At 39.4% G+C, this 6184-nt stretch overlaps 1 pseudogene; it reads left to right on the forward strand.

Moving 5' to 3' along the window:
• Positions 1-1091: 1091 nt before the first annotated feature.
• Positions 1092-2542, forward strand: LOC149231755 (ATP-dependent DNA helicase homolog RECG1, chloroplastic/mitochondrial pseudogene; annotated as a pseudogene).
• The last annotated feature ends 3642 nt before the right edge of the window (positions 2543-6184 follow it).

Genomic DNA, 6184 nt, shown 5'->3' on the forward strand with positions numbered 1-6184 from the left:
TTTGGGAAGTAGGGAGGGATTTTAGGTAGTAGGGGAAAGTGGAATTTAAAATATTGAGTGAGGGGAAGGGGTCCAGAAGGGAAAAACACAGGTCTAGCCTAGAAAATTGCCAAGTTGTAGCAAGAAACTAGGGTTTGTGCAAAAATGAGGAATTTGGGGGATCTCAGTGATGGGAAGTGTTTAATAAGCTACATTAAGGATAGGGGAAGGTGTATGAACATCAGGATACAAGTTTTGCTGACGATTTGACCATCCAAGAGAAATTGCCTTCAAAACCCTAGGAGAGGGAAATGAACCTTACCTAGGCGCAACTGAAGCATGAACAAGGTGTAAAATGACCCAGTGGAACTTCACATGATGATGACAACCCTATGCATGATAGTGCACTCAGCTGAATGGTGACATGGAATGAAATTTGGACAACTTTGAAAGGAGTAAAAGCAAACCCTAGACCTAATGCCTAGTGACCAAATTTTGTTTGAAGACTCACTGAAATGACAAAATTTGACCTTGACACCTTAAAATCACTTTTTAAGAACATGTTTGATCACTGGAGGAAGGTTGCAAAGACTGACACTAACAACTCCGATGGTTAAACAAACATCGTTCACATTGTTAGACTCCGTCTTGTATGTCAAATGTGAGATTGATTCTTCTTCAAAACCCTGTTTTGAAGAAGAAATCATTAACTGTATTTTTTAGAATATGTATCAAATTCTCTAGCTCTTCAAATGGCAATGGTTTCATCAACTCCTATCCCTGCAAGAAGACAAAGAAAAATCCCTCATTCAAAATCAGCAAATTTAAAAAGGGAATTAGAAAACAGAGTTTGTAATAATGTGTTGGAGCATAATTGGCAAAGAATATTGCAAAGAGGATTTCATCAGATGCTGGCGGTGTTCGCATCATTGATTATGGACAAATATGGAAGGCGCCCACTTCTAATGATTGTTGTAGGAAGAATGCACAAACTGCTTCACTTTTGAAGAAACAAGCTGAACAATTAGCTGAGATGGAAGTTCTTTATAAGGAAGAGCAAGTCCTTAGAGAGCGACACTTCAACATGATGGAAAATATGAAAGGTAGCGTTTATGGTGCCAATAGAATTATTAGCAATGCAGCATCATGGGAACATTATTTCTATTCTAGAGAGGATAAGCAAAGATGACAGGCCTTCAGTAGCTGTTTTAACTGGTTCCACTCCATTAAAGGAAGCTTGTTTAATACAGAAGGGACTGGAGATGGGAGATATTGCATTGGTAGTAGGCACACCCAAATTGTTTTCAGAAACTGTGAACTTTGCCTCTCTTTGCTTTGCAGTAATAGATGAACAACATCGCTTTGGAGTGGAACAAAAGGGAAGGTTTAGTAGCAAGGCTTGCACAGTTATGAACAAGTCAGTTGCAAATGGCATCAAGTTAGAAGATGGGCAGTTGGTTGCAAATAAGACATTCTTTGCTCCACATGTTCTTGTCATGTCTGCCACTCCAATTCCTAGGACCATGGCTTTAGCTCTTCATGGAAATATGTCACTCAGTAAGATAAATGAACTTCCACCAGGTCGAATTCCTGTGAAAACACTTGCACTCCATGGAAACAAAGAGGGGCTCACTAAAACATAACAGATGGTCCAGAAAGATCTTGACAAAGGAGGAAGAGTTTTTCTTGTTTACTCAGCAATAGATGAAAGTGAACAGCTTCCAGAACTTCATGCAGCTGCTGCAGAAATCAATAAAATATCTAATGTCTTTAAGGGTTACAAATGTGGTCTCCTTCATGGTCGTATGAATCATACTGAAAAAAGAAGCAGCAATTCAACAGTTCAAAGAAGGAAAGACACAAGTTTTGCTCTCAACCCAGGTGGTTGAAGTTGGAATTGACATTCCTGAGGCAACAATGATGGTAATTATGAATGCTGAGAGGTTTGGAATAGCACAGTTGCATCAGCTCAGAGGTCGTATTGGAAGGGGCATTGGAAAATCTACTTGTATACTTGTCTCATCCTCTGCAATTGGATTACCGCGGCTGAAAATATTGTAGCAGTCAATGGATGGATTTGAATTGGCAGAAGCAGATCTCCGTCTTCGCAGTCCTGGAAGCTTGCTTGGCACGCGATAGTTAGGATACCTTCCAGAATTTTCTATTGCTCGGCTTCAGACTGATGGTGATGTTCTTGAGCAAGCTCATTTGGCAGCAGTGGACATTCTTCAACAACACACTCGCTTGGACAGCCTGCCGATGCTCAAAACCGAAATCTATAATTCATGTCTGTAACATAAAAATGAATTATGTGATATGTGATCTAAGTAAGAAGAGACTTAATCATGTACTTGTGGAAAAATTCCGAAATATGTGACTACTCTTCTGTAGCATTGATCCGAACTTGCTTTCCATGGCAAGAGAAGTGGAGAAGCTACGTGCTCAGTTGGCAACTACTGACAAGAGAGTTCATGGGGCTTATGGTGCTGCTTTTAATGATGCTGATGCTCCCTTCCATTCTGCTGGACCAAATATGTATGGAGATGGCTATGGAAGCTCTTAGATGCCTATTAATGCTGCGAGTGCTGCGACTTATGGTGTTGGGCCTGTTGCTGGCCGTGGTGGATATGATGTGCCTCGAGGTGGTGGTCCACAGATGCCAGTTGCCCCTGTGAATGGCAATCCTTATGGAGCTGGACCCACCCCTGCACGAGGAGGTTATGACATGCCTCAAAGTGGTACCACTCGAGCTCGGAGATGAGCTGGGTTGGGGTTATGTTAATCTAGTAGTCTTTTTACCTTGAATCAGGAAAATGATTTGAAATTAAGTATTAAATAGGAGGGTGTTAGGATTTTTGCAGGTTTATGGTTTTTATTTGGGACTGGGATGGTTGACCATTCTGAATATGCAGAGTGCATATGTACCCGAATGGGCCGCGGAAGAGAAAATAAAACGCAGAGAAATGGTTGCTCCTAAAGCGCGATATATTTTTTGTGCGGAGTATTCAAAGTGCTAACAATGAACATCTTTGCAATATAAATAATAAGAAAGAGGTGCATGAGTGTCAGTGGACAGGTGATGGAGACCCTGCGGTTGCTTTTGTGCATTATCGATTCATTGTTGAGGAAGAAATTCCTGTAGTCTATGTTTATAAACTTCAGTTACAGAAATGTGTGCAAGGAAGAGGGCTTGGCAAATTTTTGATGCTTATCGCATGCAAGAACCAGATGAAGGCAGTGATGCTTACTGTTCAGAAAAGAAATATATCTGCAATGAATTTCTACACTAGCAAACTAGGATACATAATTTCCGGCATATCACCATCACGAGTAGATCCACTGATCGGAGCATAGAAGAATTTGGCGCACATCCTTGACACCTGGCCCTTCACTTCAACCAAAAATAAACAAAGACATCTGTTACCAGAAGAATAGGATTCGTATTCTTATCTATGACCTCAGTTAGTCACACAATGGGGTCTGCGCTCCAATTTTTAGTCTTTTTGGTTAGAGAATTTCGAGGAGAAAGTTGTTCTTTGTTCTATTTATGTAACTTCAGGTGAAACAACGCCCAGGTTTTTGGGTTGATCTATTTTCTCCTACAACAGTCTTATTTAATGTATTAAAAATCATTTGTAAAAGTTAGCAGGGAAAAGAGAAAGTTCTGAGAGCTGGTGGAGAACAGAGCTTTCATTGTACAGATTTTGACAGAGATTTTAATGAAAAATACAGCTTTGACCTTTGAGATTCCTGTGGTATGACAATTTAGCATAAGTTTTCCTTCTGTTTCATATGTAACCTATTATGTTTTCATTTCACTTCATGATCATTTCCAATTGAACAAATGAAGTGTTTAGGTAGAATTCATAATATTTTATGCTCTGCTTATAAGTTTGTTCATATTTAATGTTTTCTTCTGTTTGACAAGGATTCATCCTCTATGCCCTTGTTAGCTCCTCAGCAGTCTTGCCATTCAATTTAATCTCAATTTGATGTTAAATTTCTTGCCTACCTTGCCTCAGGGGATAATCTGTGTTTTTGATTACATTTCTCTGTTCAAGCTGTTCCTTTGCCCCATGCAGCCCAGAAAAACCCCATCATTTTATTAAAAAAAACCTTTTATCAGTTTACTAGCCTAAAATCAGTGTTTCCTCATTGGTTATCTCTCCCTTTGAAGATCTTTACCGAGATAAATCGGAGAGAGCCCTCTCCTGCCCCGTAGGGCTAGCTACGAGGCTAAGTGGTTTGATGTTGCCTTGAAGTTTACCTTTCTCAACCTGAGGTGAAATTTCAAGCGCTAACATATTGGCGACCATACTGGGGAGAACAAACTTGTTTGTGGGTTGATGTGTTTGTTTCATAAGTCTTAGACGGAGCCTGAAGTTATGCCAGGTAGCCTTCGAAACGCTTTTGCTTTGCATAAGCGGAAGTAGATAAACGCTGCTTCAGTCCATCTCTGTGAGCTTGTGAATATTTGAATTTTACCCTAGTACATGTATCAAGTTCAGATCTGATTGTTGATAGTGGACAACGATCAGACACTGACAAGGCTGAAATCATTCACTTGGCGACTCTTTTCACTGAATAATCCAGCAACCTGTGCTTCATGGTGACTTCACTGCAGAGAGATCAGTAGCTTTGAGCTTTTCAAGATGGAGCGGATCACAAGAAGATATGCTCCCTTGAGCCGAGATCACATCCCTGGTTTTCCAAATAAAATTCCAAAGGTAGATTGGTCAAGGAATCTGCCTATATTTAATGATGATGGTAAGAAGGACGCTGCTCTAGATCTAGTTAGATTTCATATGCATATTCGCAAGTTGAAGGTGGATTTTCCTGAAGATTGCTTGATGAAGATATTCCTGGCCACTCTGTAAGGTGAAGCCCAATCATGGTATGAAAGTTTGCCGCCTGCTTGTATTTACTGTTTAAAGGATTTTCATACTATGTTCATTGAAAGATATCAAGCATCTTATCCATCATTAAATTTAGTTCATGACTGTTGCAAACATGCTTCAACTTTTATTGAAAGCCTTGAGAAATGTTATGAAGATGATAATTTTATGGACGTTGAGATCATGGAGGCTCTGTATGAGAATCCATTTCAGCAGCACACAGAAATCTTAGAGGATACTTGTCAAGATCAGCAGGCTAAAGATTTCCATATGGTTGAAAATGAGGAAAGAGCAAATGTTGTTTCAGATCTGTCCATAGAAGAAGACAGCATGCAAGTAACGCAGGAAAGTAATGTTCCAATCTCAGAAAGTGATGATGATAAATCAGATCGAGAGATAAATTGTGATGAGGCAAAACATGTTGTTCCGGATCTCATAAAAGAAAGTTGTATTGTCGCGGCTGCCTCAAATGAAGAAAATGGAGTAGCAGACCTAAATGCTCTCATTTCACCAACACTAGATCTTCATGAGGAGGTAGTTCATTGCCTCTGTGAAAAACAAGACAAGATCTTCGTTCAAGTAAGTGAAAAGGTTTCTCTGGATGAATCTATGATAGCTGATAGAAATGTTAGTGTTGGGTTTCACGAAACATCTGAAATTTCTTTTCTCATGATTGATGAATGTAATGAGAATCTGGCTGTCATATCATATGAGAATGACCTACCATATATTCAAACTGCAAAAGATCAGACCATTCAGGATTCCATTTCAGATTCTTCCTCATATGTCTCATGTTTTGAAATGTTTTTTCAAGAGGAGATCTGCTCATCTACTTGTTCAAAATTTTTTGAGGACCAGGAACATACTCTTTCTGAAGCACATGATGAAGGCAGATCAGAATTTGAAACAAAGGATACCTTGTTCTTTCAGCAGGAGGTGGCAATGTCAAGTCTTCATGTTTTCCAGGATCTAATGGCAGATTTGTTACAGTCAGCAGTGAAAGTGATTATTGTTGTGTTCAGTGATGAAGGAGATCCTGGTCAGCTATGTTTTTGGATGCCCAATTACCAGTATCTATTGTTGACCAGAAGATCTAATTAGGAGAGTCAATCAAGAAGGCATCTGCTTGATTGGTTGCATTGGCATTTTGATATAGTTTGATGTATATTGTCTTGTAAGAAACACAGGTGGTTGTCATCATGATTTCAAATCTTGATGGACTGTTGCCCTTCAAAAATCTTTGTAAGTTCTTGTTTTAGTTAAGTCAGTCATGAGTCATTTGTGTTTGGTCTGTTGAGTGAGTTTTTCAA

This window comes from Pinus tabuliformis, chromosome J (assembly GCF_031772625.1).
Source record: "Pinus tabuliformis cultivar Carrire ecotype Pingquan chromosome J, CPIR1, whole genome shotgun sequence".
In the NCBI taxonomy this organism is placed as follows: domain Eukaryota; kingdom Viridiplantae; phylum Streptophyta; class Pinopsida; order Pinales; family Pinaceae; genus Pinus; species Pinus tabuliformis.